The sequence below is a fragment of the Podarcis tiliguerta genome, assembly GCF_965153285.1.
Source record: "Podarcis tiliguerta genome assembly, chromosome: W".
Taxonomy (NCBI): Eukaryota; Metazoa; Chordata; class Lepidosauria; order Squamata; family Lacertidae; genus Podarcis; species Podarcis tiliguerta.
In genome coordinates this window covers 20,709,485-20,722,619 of record NC_139552.1, presented here as the reverse complement: position 1 = coordinate 20,722,619, position 13,135 = coordinate 20,709,485, and positions in this window count along the sequence as shown.

The following is a 13,135-nucleotide window of genomic DNA, read 5'->3' as shown; positions in this document are numbered from 1 at the left end:
GTTATCAGTCAGACAGTTGAGAGGTTACACTAAAACGTTACAGTGGAAAGTTACCAGAAAACTTTGTAAGAATGTCCATGCCCACTAGGGGGACCCCAGGATCCCAGAGTTGGAAGAAATAAAGTGTCCTTTAGTTTACTATCAAGGCAATGTTGTATATATATTTTAAAGTTCCAGTTCTTTTGTAGCAATTTCTGCTCTCATAAATGTTTCTCTTTACAAGCGCCGTCCACACTCCCCTTTCTGAGGCTTGTACTTTCAATTTTGACAGCTCAGGACCTAGGGGTCTGAGCGGTGCTTCTCTTGCTGCAGCCTCTTGCCACCCGGAGGTTAAGGTTTTTCCAGATCTCCCCCCCTCTCTCAATCCTTGGGGGGGGGGGGGATTCTAATCCTCTTTAAGACTTCAAGATAGTTTTTACAGTCTCTTATTTTAAAATACTAGTAACACAGTTTTTACTTTTTACTATTTACAGAGTGGAAGGCTGACTTCCTGTTTAGACCTTTCCGCTTCAGATCAGATCTTTCATAACGAAATTTAAAGTCCCGATTTTCTTTCAGTCCAATTTTTTCCAAATTAAGGTCCTTCAAATTTACTGCAGTTTACTCATGATTATTCTGTTTTGTAATCCAAATTGTATCAAGAAGAGGTTGAGCGCTCTCCGGTCCGGCAATGCGACGTCGCTCTGAGAAGGTAGCGATAGCCTCTCAGCACCGCGCTGGCCCCCCCTCCGATCTCTGGGGCTATTTTTTCGTCCCGGAGACGTTCTGGAGCTGCGCTTTTGGTGCCCGCTGAGTCCCACGGCCGTAGGCTTCCTCCGCCTACGGTTTCAGGGGGTTCCCGCGTCATCGAAGTGGTAAAACCCCGTCCTTCTCTGAGCTCTTCCTCTGAGGATCAGAGGAAAGCAGCCATAACCGCTGGCGCTCAGACCCGGAAGTCCCCCTTAGCTCCTTTCTGTTGACGTGGCTTCTTACAATTCCGCTGAAGATGCCCAGTCTGTCCACAATTGTAACAATGGACAACGTTCAAAGCAACAGCCTGTTCTTCACTTGCAATAGCAGTGGGGGTGTCAGAACTCCGAGCTTCTCTCCCCCTGTCTTTGACATCTATTGCAGCAAGTCTGTCTCTCTCATTCAAAACAACTGAACAAATTCTCTCCACCGTTAGATCTCTGGCTGGTAGAGAACCCAGCTGACTTGCAACTGTTTTATAAGTCCGATTAAGGCTGTTAATAATCATGAAGCAGAATATCTCTTCCTGTAGAGGGAAATTGCGTTGCGCCATCTGCTGGCGTGTTAGGATAATTAGTGAGTCCAAGTGCTGCCCATAAATCTCTTCAGACAGATTTATGGCTCCTTGCCCAGTCCGGCACGCTCTGCTGCGTGAATCTCTGCAGTAAAACACTTCAGCAGAATAGCGCAACTGCATGTGGTAAGGCTTGAGTAATGAGAAAGGCAGATTCTTTCTGTAGCTTCTTTTATTGTTCCAAAAAACACTGGAAAAACAGTTTCACACACCTCCAGACTGGAGCTGCATTTTTTAGCCTCTCACTCTCTGAGCGCAGCTCCACACACTGACAAACACTTTCGGTTTCTCACAGAACACAAAGAACATTCCAGTCTGCTTACATCACATCCTGCTGGCTCACTTCCCAGGTAAGCCCTCCCCTCCAGAGCCGAGGCATAGCAGTTTAACTCATTACTGCTCTCAACATGGCGTAAGAATTTCATCTCTGTCAGATGCGCTTGAACATCTCCATCAGGCACTAGCCTTAGATTGGTTAGCTTTTCAAAATGCAGCAACGCTGAAGAACCAGCATCTCTTTGATGTATTCTACGCAGCGTTTCCCAAATCTCACGCGCGTATTCCAAATCCTGAATATGCACGAGTTGATCATCTGAGATACACAGAATTATGGCCGTCCTGGCTCTCACATTCTGTGAATTCCAACCTGGCGTTGGTGCAGCAGGGATGGGGTTATCAATCACCCCATAAATCCTCTGATTCTGTAGCAGGGCTTTCATCTTTACAGACCATGATGCATAATTGTCATTAGTCAGTGGAGGTGGGTAAGGTAAGCCTCCCCCCTTCTCGGTATCCATTTTGAATCCAAGCCTCAGCTCTCACTCTCGAGCCTGTAAAATCCAAGAGTCTGTTGGGTTGTTTACTGCCTTTGGCAGCTAAACGCAGGCAGCTCTGGAAAGTCCCTCCAAGAGCAGTGAGATAATAGACAAAACAAACGCTGGAATTTTTACCAGTGTTTTTCCAGCCTTTTACAGTCCCAGCCTCTCTTCCGTTGGCTAGTAAATTTCCACTTCCTTTTCAAGCTAACTATCTCCGAAGTAGCTGAAAAGATTGACGTCTCGTTGCTTAGCAACTGGACATTCCAAGCTTGAGCAACAAGCTCCTTATCAATCCCAGGAATGCGAAGAATGTGGCTCTCTCTCAGTGCTGTTTTTAATCCAAAAAACCAGCTTTTGTGAACCAGAGAAAATTCAATCTGCGTTCACCCTTTTAGCCCATAAAATCAGCATACCTTGGGGGTTCCGTTGCTCGTTAGCTTATCAGCAAAAAGGATTCCTCCGGTGCTCTGCCGTTCTTGTAGCCTCCATCCGCCCGCTACCATATCTTCCTTTATCTTCTTGCAGAGGATGAAGTTACGATCCATCAACCTCTCTTGCTGCTTTCATGGATTGAAACCATCGGCTTCTTGCTACCAGATGTTGGATTCCAAGCCTTTATCAGGAGAAACTGGCAACTCTCCCAGGCACCCGGCTTGGTCTCCTGTTGACCTCCCGGTCTGCTTTCCTGGCAGGATCCAGGCAGAGGTCGCGATAGGTGATCCTTCTCAGCGTGAGAAGAACACACCCCTCTTTCCTGCCCCCCCCCCCGGCAGGGGAAAGAGATAGACAGAAACGTATTTACATGGCTTTATTTCTGTCTTTGCAGCGTTACAAAAATGACTGCTCTCATCAAACTCCAGCAGTCGACTGAAAGAAAACACTTCCTGTGCAGCTCATATTACACTCTGAGCTAATTCCGGTGCCCTCTGTTTCCCACGGACACTCCCAACATCATGTGACCTTGTTTTCAAGCAATCAGCTCGCAGCAGCATTGCTTCTATATCGTAACAGGTCCATACTTACTCCTGACAGGTCTCTCCAGTGTCTGGCTATGATGCTTCTGGCTGCTGAGAGTAGGTGGGTTATGAGTTCTTTGTGGTGTAAATGGGCATTGTTGTCTTGGAAGATGTTTAGTAGGGCCAATTCTGGGGTGATGTCTATGACTTGCTTAGTTATTTTACATATTTCTTGTATGGCTGTTGTCCAGAATAGTTGGATTTTGGGACACTCCCACCACATGTGGAGGTATTATTAATTATTATCTTTGCTTTTTGGTCCGAATAGATCGTGTCAATACCTCTCAAAAAAATTTCACCAATTCCTAATACTTTTAAGTTTTCTTTCATGAAATGCCAAGAAACATTATCGAACGCTTTTTCCGCATCTATAAACATTAGTACTGCCTGTTTCTCATTTCTGACTTCAAGGTATTCAATTATATTTATCAGGTTTCTTACATTGTCCCTTAGTTGCCTCCCCGGCAGAAAACCTGTTTGGTCCTTGTGTATCACCTTATTTAACACCATTTTTAGTCTATTCGCTAGTATATCCGCAAATAGCTTATAGTCGTTATTCAATAACGAAATTGGTCTGAAATTTTTTACATCTAATATATCCACCTCTTTCTTCAGGATCAGTGTAATATAGGCTTCTTTCCAGGTGTTTGGCATCCTTCCTTCTCTTAAGACTTTGTTCATTACTTCACTTAGAACAGGTGTCAGGTATTGCGATAGTGTTTTATAATACTTTGCTGAGATACCGTCCGCTCCTGGGGCCTTCCCTATTTTCATTCTTTTTATTGCCTTTGTGACCTCTTGTTCTGTTATCTCCTGGTTAAGCATTATTTTTTCTTCTTCTGAGATTTGATGCAATTTATGGTCATGGATATACTTTTCTATTCTCTTACTGTCTTCTTTATCTTTCCTATAAAGATCTCTATAGAATCTCTGAAATACTTTTCTAATTTCTTTCGGGTCCTCAATCATTTTATCCCCATCTTTTATTTTACAAATTGTGTTCTGTTTTTGTCTTGCTTTTATTTGCCACGTCAAGAATCTCCCAACTTTGTTGGCCGACTCAATTTTTTTTTGTCTCATGGCTTTTATTTTCCATTCGATCTCCTGTCCCACCACCATGGAGAACTGAGACTGCAACATTTTTATATTTCCTTTTATTATTTCATCTTTAGGTTTTGTTATTAGCTGTTTTTCGTTCTCCATGAGCTGGGACAGGATCTCTTCTTTCTTCTTCTCTCTCCCTCTTTTCTGGAAGCTGTTTTTTTGAATCAGGAAACCCTGATTTGCTTTGCTCGCGTCCCAGACTGTTTCAATTGGTGTTTCTTTGTTTAGGTTCCATTTAAAATAGTCTGTTATTGTCTCTTTTGCAGTTTCCACTACTCTCTGATCATTAAATAAGCTCTCATTCATTCTCCATCTATGTGTAGAAGGGTCCTTTCCTTTTAATTCCATATATAGCGGATTATGATCTGACAGGGTTCTTGGGAGGATTTCAATTCTAGTTACTCTCGGTGTTAGAATCTTAGAAACCCAGATCTGATCTATTCTGCTGAAGCTTTGGTGTGGTTCAGAGTGAAATGAAAATTGTCTTACTGTTGGATTCCTTAATCTCCAGATGTCAATTACTCCCAATGTATTGGCCATATCAAAGAAGGCATGCAGCAGTTTACCTTCATATGTATTTCGCCTCTTTGTTAATCTGTCTAAATCCGGTACCACCACTCCATTAAAATCTCCCAGTAGTATCAATTTCTGATCTAAGTACTCTAACATTATTTCATTCAACTTTGTATAAAATTCAGCTTTCTTATCGTTTGGTGCATAGATCCCCACAATCAGCCATTTTCCCCCTTGAAACCCAATTTGTACAATTAATATTCTTCCCTCATCCTCCTTAAAAATTAATTTTGGATCATGCTTCTCTTTTACATATATTACCACACCTCTCTTTTTGTTCGAATCTGACGCGATAAACTCTTGGCCCAGTTTTTTATTACTTAAAATTCTTTTATGCTTTTTTGCTACATGTGTTTCTTGCAGGCATATGATATCTAGGTTTCGTTTAATCAAAACATGGTTAACTTTTCGTCTCTTATTTAAATTGTTCATCCCATTGACATTCCAAGAAAATACTTTCAGGTTCATTATTTCTTTTATCTAAGAGTTCTCATTCAGTTGCGCTAAGTTTACTGTTCTTTGTTGTTGTCTTCTTCTTCTGATTCCTCTCTCTCTTCTTCTTGTTCCTCCTCTTCTTCCTGTTGTTCTTCTTTCTCCTTTTCCTTTCCTTCCTCTTTCTGGTCCTGTCTTGGTTTTATTTTCCCTGTCCTCCCTAACTCTTTGTCGTATCTTCTGGAGAATTTTTCTAACTCTTGGGGGATAGTTAGTTTGAATCTTTTATCTTTAAAGTAAAAGGAGATTCCTTCTGGGAATTCCCATCTATGCTGAATTCCATTCCTTTTCAGTAGACTCACCATTTGTTTATAAATTCCCCTTCGTTTCAGAAACCTGGCAGGGATCTCCGTAAAAATCAAGATTTTCACTCCATCTATGCATAGATTTTTGTTGTAATTCAGTCTCAGTATTTCATTTCTTATATCCAATGAGTTAAACATGACTAGAACATCTCCAGGAAGCTTTTTTGCCCTTGCTTTCACTGATCTAACCTTTATTCTAAAGACATTCATTATCTTTGGGCCAATATCTTCTTCTCTTAGTTCCATCCACCCAGCCAGTTCTCTTATTATTTTATCTCTTATATTCTCATTTGGCGTCTCCGGAATACCCCTGAATTTCAGATTTCACTCTTTTTGACGTATCTCCAGAGTAGATAGATTATCCAACATCTCCTCCTGTGCCCTATTCATTTCTGTAATTTCTCCTCTAATTTGTTCTGTCTGTCTTTTTACTTCCTTTAGATCTTTCTGCGTGCGTTTGGTTGTATCCTCTACCACCTTAGTTCTTATTTCCAAGTCTTTTACCTTCCCTGTCAACTCTCCCACCACCATTTCCAATTTTTTGTCTAAGGCTTCCTGGACCTCCAATAATTTTCTCTCTATATATTGCTCATTCTGCTTAAACTCTTTTCTTATTTCCCCCAGTAAGCTCTCATATTCCCTGTTTTCTTTTCCATTTTCTTGCCTAGATGGGCGTCTCTCTGCTGGAGTCCCTATTCCCTTTTTCACATTTTTCCTGGACATCTTAGATATATATTATACAAAAATTTAGATCTTATATATATATATCATACAAAGTTAGTTCACACAATGTTTCAGCCAGCCACCAAGGGGAGCACTTCCCCGCTTTCTTTGCTTTTAGAATGTAATTTTTTAGCTCCCCACACGGTGGCAGTCCCTAATCCACACGCTGTCTCTGTTGGGATACTGCCAGGGAGACAAAGTCCATCATGACTCCACGTCGTCTCCGGACGTCCATTGATCTCCCGTAGACACGCAGTATCAGCAATTAGCGACACAAGCTCTAGAAATAGCTTGCCACATTCCAGAGCTGATGCACGCTCTATCAGCAGATAATGCACACAGCGAAAGATGCACTCAGGAGAGCATATTTACAACTTTATTCAGCATTGGTCAGAACAAAGAGAAAACATGACTGCCTGCTTCAGTGTCTCCGGCACAGAGAGAGAAACGAAAGCAAAGACACAACATAAACTTCCTGTGAACAGGAAATACGCAGACTCCGTGACTCACAAAGCCTGCTCCCTTTTAAGGTGCAACGGAAATATCCTAACAGTCTCGTCACTCCCAGCACGTCCATCACTTCTATCCCTCCTCTCCCCACGTCCTCCAACACACAGGAGGCAGCAGGGAAGTCCAAGAGTCTTCAGGCAGATATTCCAAAAGTGTAAGAGTTTATTTATTATCCCCCGTGTGTTTTCTTCTCTTCTTCTATCAGTCCATAAGGTTGTTTCAAACCACACGCGGGTTGTGTAAGGCTCCCAAGTTCCCGAAGCGTAATTTCCGGCTTCTTCTTCCTCCCGATGACGGAGAGGGGGGGAGGGAGGGGGGGAGATTAAACCCCCCTTGTTTTTCTTTGTTCCTTTAATATTAGTCTTGGCCCCCTCAGGAAACTGTTAAAAGTCAGTGTGGAAACGTGCTTCTCCTACCGTCAGGGTTTCTCCTTGCTTTCTCTTTGAGTCTGCAGTCCAAATCTTTTTGCAAGTCCAGTATGCCTGAGAGCCTCTTCACTTAAAATGGAGGAGTGCGATGAATTATTTAGTGATTTGCCTCCGTCCGACAGAGACCCGTCCCAAGCCGATCAAAAGACACCTACAGTACTTTTCCCCCAGTAGTCATTTCAAAAGTAGCTTTGCCTCAAAACTTTGTAGTTCGTGTTCGAGGGCTAAAAAGCAACACTCACTCAGCGGAAACTTTTTTTCTCTCCTCCTTCCTCCAACCTTCCGTCGTGCGCCATTTTCTCCCAGTTGTCCGGGACGGACTCCCTTTCTGCATCCCGTAACTCGCCGAATTCTAATAGATTTCAAGTTTTAAAGCAGTGCTCGGATTAGCTCCGTCAGCTGTAGGTCCGAATTCGTTGTTGGTTTTGGAAGCTAACTGCTTTCATAAGAAGTCTGAGGCTTCACGGTGTGGGTTTAAAGTTGCTCCCCCTTCGTGCCCGCAGCTCAATCCCATCCCTGAGTCTATTATTAAGACCCAGGGAGCAAGAGAGCACATCTGGGCACCGCTGGGTACCAGCGCCCCTCAGGATCTCTTCCCGAGGTTCTGAGGTCCGCGTAGCCTTCGTGAAACCTCTCAAATAGCCCCCACACCGCTCGAGACCCCCCGGAGGGTTATCTCACACTTCTTATCATGTCTGCAGTTCCGCCGGAACCGCCGTCATTATTGTCAGTGTTTGTAAAAAGCAAAAAAAAAGAAGGAAAGGGTTCTGACCTCCCTTTGTCTCCTCAGCCTGGTCCTCAGACCCTTGTCAGCATAAAAGAGTCCAGAAGAATATCCTTGCAGAGTTTTATTCTTAAAAGTCTTTGTGCAAAACACGACTGAATAACTATACACACCAGCACTAACTAACCAACCAACCCAACCTCCAGCCTCAGCAACAAACTAACATTTCTCACTTATATATACAACTTGGTGCAGACCACTGAGTCATGCTGACCCAGCTTTATTCGCATTAAAGAAACAGCGGCCATTTTAGCCGTGACAATTATTAGGCAGAATCTCTGTGATAAAAATGAATATACTACCTAGACTGTTATTTCTATTTCAAGCAATACCAGTGGTAAAAGGGATAAGACAATTTAAGGATTGGCAAAAAAAAATTAGCGAAATTTGCCTGGCAGGAGAAAAGGCCAAGGATAAAAATGAAGATACTAGTAGATAAGAAAGAGAGAGGAGGTTTTGATTTACCAGACCTGACTTTATATTATGAAGCTTCGTGCTTGGTATGGTTAAAAGATTGGCTGACTTTAGAAAACACTGACCTATTAGATTTAGAGGGCCACGGCAATAGATACGGTTGGCATTCGTACCTATGGTACAACAAAGTAAAGGTACATAAAGGTTTTCTAAACCATGTGATTAGGAAATCTTTATATGAAGTATGGGATCAGAATAAAAACCTCCTGGAAAGAAAGACACCGTGGTGGATATCACCAATTGAGTTGTTGACAACAAAAAAAGTAAACATGGAAGGGGAAAGAGTAACATATGAGGATATTACTAGGAAAACAGACCAAGGGATAAAGCTCAAACCATATGACCAAATTGAAAAGATGTTAACAGGGTGGCTGCAATACCACCAGATCAGTGACTTATTAAAGGAAGATAAAAAGAGAAATGGGTTCGAAGATAAAAAATCAAAATTCCAAATCGAGTTAATAGACTGTAAAGATAAAATTTTATCAAGAATGTATAGTTTATTGCTAGAATGGTATACAAAAGACGAAGAAGTAAAGGAATCAATGATAAAATGGGCAATTGATATTGGGCATAACATTGAATTGGATGCGTGGAAAAGATTATGGAAGGAGGGTTTGAGATTTACAGGATGCATGGCTTTAAAGGAAAACTCGCTAAAAATGATGTATAGATGGCATTTGACGCCAGTAAAATTAGCTAAAATGTATAGGAAAAAAGAAAGGAAATGTTGGAAATGTAAAAAGGCAGATGGGGAATATTTCCATATGTGGTGGACCTGTGATAAGGTAAAAAAAAATTGGGAATCAATTTATAATGAACTCAAAAAAATATTTAGATATACTTTCCACAAAAGACCGGAAGCGTGTCTATTAGGCTTAATAGGAAGAGAAATTAAAATAGAAGATCAAAATTTGTTCATGTATGCTACAGCTGCTGCGAGGACCCTTCTGGCCCAAAGATGGAAAGTACAAGATATACCAACTATTCAGGAGTGGCAGGCGAAGTTGACAGAATATGCAGAACTTGCCAAACTGTCAGGGAGGATCCGGGACCAGGGAGATCAAAGATACCAAAATAACTGGAGTAAATTTATTGAATATTTAAAGAAGAATTGTAAAGAGGTCAAGACACTAGCAGGATTGACATAATACCTCCAATGTATAATAGTACTAATATGAGAATGATGTGCGTGATGGAGAGAGGATAAATATACCAGTTGTGGGGAGGGAGGGGGGTCGCGACTCGGAAGAGTCAAAGGGAATGTATGGTGCTATTACAATTTGTTGGGAAAGAATATGCAAGGAAAACAATAAAAATTCACTTGGAAAAAAGGAATTCTAAAACTTTCAAGCACTCCTACAGGTTCCGTAGAATATTTCTACTGCATGGTTTAGTATGGCAGCACCTGCCCTTTGGAACTCCCCGCCTCTTGCAACAAAGCACATGTCTTTGCTAGATGCTTTTCAGGCACCTGCTAAAAGCATTCTTGTTGAGGCAAGCATACCTAGAAGCTTAGGAAGTTGAAGTAATTTTCATCTCTTTTAATATTTTAGCTTTTGTATGTTTTAAAGTAGGATTGTTAATTTTCCTTGATTTTACTGCTGTGGTGGTATTTTTGTTTTTTGTTTTGGTAAACCACTTTGCAGGCTTTTTAAAATAAATTTTATTAAATAAAGAAGCAATACATAGAACTAATCATAGAAATATATAGGGAAATATATACCCCCCCCCATTTCCTTTATTTTCCCTTCTCCTCCTCCTGCTGCTGCTCCTCCTCGTGTTCCTCACCTGAAGGAAAAGCCAAAGAACCACCATTAACATTGGTGCCTGGTATGTGCAACCATATGCTGTATTTTTATTCTTTTTGGCAAGAAAATGGGCACACAAGGAGGCAGCAAACCTTCGTGCCCTTCCAAGGCAGCACATGCGCAGTCTGCTACTGGCCTCTGGTCTCCTGCACATGGGGTGGGGGTGGGGGGGAGGCCACCCCTTCCAGGCAGCGAAGGCGACCCTGGCATGGCTACCAGCTGCCCACAAAGGCACACTGAACTGGGCTCCAGACTGTGGTGGGACGCCCCTAAGCCCCAGCCAACATGGCCAGCGCTCATCAGGGATGATGGGACTTGAAACCCATTGGGAGGGAGGGCCATGTGAAGACAGGATTCTCAAAAATACCTCTGGCTTGCGGCTCCTGGAGTGTTGCTGGCAACGCCTGGAGTTTCTCTTCAAGCTCCCGGAGCTTCACACGGAATACTTGAGCTTCCTTAAATACTGTTTCAGCTGCATGCCACACCTCAGCCAAAAGAGCTGCTATCACTGAGAAAAAGAAGGGGGCATGTCATTCCGGTCAAGTTGCACCAAAGTGGGACTTGTTCATCTGAGCTCCACAGGCAGGTTTTTCTAATTGGGGTTGTTTGTTGGTTTTTCTTTAATTTGGGACAAGGCCTTTTTATGTGCCCTTTCAATCCCCAAGAGCCAGCACTGTAAATCAGTTTTAAGGGAGTCTTACAACCACAGCTGCCGCCACCCCCCACCCCCCAACATCATCAGCAGTTACACATACAGGCTTGTAAAACTTATTGAATATCTTTTTTAAAAAGTTAACCTTGTAATTCCTAAATCATTTTAAACACTTTGAAATACTTTCTAAAATTCTGCTGTTTAACATTTATGTAAATGATGTAATAAAGGAACCCAAATGGCCAGATATTTCCCTGTTTCAGTTTTATCCCAGAATGTATCCATTTTGCTACATGCCAATGATACGGTGTTGTTAGCACAAACATTCTGAGCGTCTGCACATCATTCTGAGCGTCTGCACATGCGCAAGCAGCGAAACCTGGAAGTAACCCATTCCGTTACTTCCGGGTCGCTGCGGGACGCAACCTGAAAAGACGTAACCTGAACCAAGCGGAACAAGAGGAATGACTGTATTTGAGGATTTGCTTCTCTGATAGGAGTACTGGGTCACATCAGATGATAGCCTCGGCCTTGAAGGCATCAAGATCTGCACAAGCAATTCTTAGCTTTACCAGAACTGACGGTGGCAATGGGATTGCCCCTGCTCCGAGAAGATATACAGTGGTACCTCGGAAGTCAAACGAAATCCATTCCAGAAGTCCGTTTGACTTCCAAAACATTCGGAAGCCGCAGAAGCCCCGTCGGACATTTGGGCTCCAAAGAACATTCACAAACCGGTGTTACCGGAGAATCCGAGGGCTCCCTTGGGCAGAAATCAAGACACCAAGCAGAGCAATTTGGAGCAAATCAGCAGCCTGTAGGCTCGGTCTTTATTGAAGAAAAACTGTCACGACAGGACTCCCACCGCCCACGAGGTGAAGCAAGATGGAAGCCCAGAACAAAAGAAGACCCCAACTTTTATTAGCTCCTAATCCCCTAAGTTACACCCCTAGAAATACATCATAACTACATCATGACTACATTAAAAACAGGAGGAGTCAGGGGAGGGGTTGCACAGGTAATCTGAGTATCATGACACCTGGCCGGAGCCCCTTCTCCCCCTCCCCATGAGTCATTTCCAGAAGACAAAAGGATGGGCACAGTTTCCTACCCCCTGAGGGGAATTTGATCACTGTCCCTTTGTCATAGTCCGAGTTGAATCCACTCGCATATGCAGTCCGTCGTGTCCCTGATAGTCCTCTGTCTGAGCCCATCAAGATGACTATCAAGGTTGCCATGCCAACTGGGAAGGGCTGTTGAGTACGTGCCTCCTCGGTCAAAGGATTATGGCTGGCTGACATTGATCCACCCCCCTTTGATAGTCCTTGTAACATGGAGCAAAATAAAAGTGATCTGGTGAAAATCCGATGTACAGCTGATTTATAGCGAATTTATGAAGAAACTGCCCCAGAAGTTCAAAACCACTTTCACTTTCCCGGAAGCGGATTGCAACATTTTGATTAAATCAGTCACAGTCAATTGAACTCGGAAACTTTGTATTTGAGAGCTGTCAAAGTATAGAGAAGCGCGTGCCTGCTGCCTGCAGTACCTGCGTGGCCGCCACATGGGGCGCTGTTCGGTAACGCTGATTGGCTGAAGCGGCAGCCAATTGACCCTGAGTTCAGACAGTTGGTCGACCCATTATAAGGATAGGGCGAGGTAGAGTTGTACTCAGGGAAAATATATGAAAATAAAGGGGTTCCGTGCGGAGCTGTCAAGCTAGCGCTTCCTTATTTACGGAAGGCTTTTAGGGGATGCCCCTCTAGAAGGGACATCCCTAGGCTCGGGGAAGGTGGGGTGTGTATGTGTGGTGCTTGTGCATTACAGTGTAACGAAGGGGGGGTGGGTCTCCTGCTACAGTTCCCCCCTTTGGAGATAAGATTGCGAAGGTGGACACCGCACAATCCTTTTCTCCGCACAAGCTAGTAAAAGTCTGACACGCCATACCCAGAATCCGGATTTCGCCGAGCTCCTAGGGGTCCCATCTCAATGGAAGTCGAAGGGGTTCCTGGTGGGAACATCCTGTGAGAGGCAGGCGTGCGGGATCGGAGAAGCGGAACGCAGGAGTCGCACGTTTGACAGCAAAGTGGGGAGCAATGGATAGCACAGCAGAAGAAAGCAATGCAAATAGCTACGGTGATC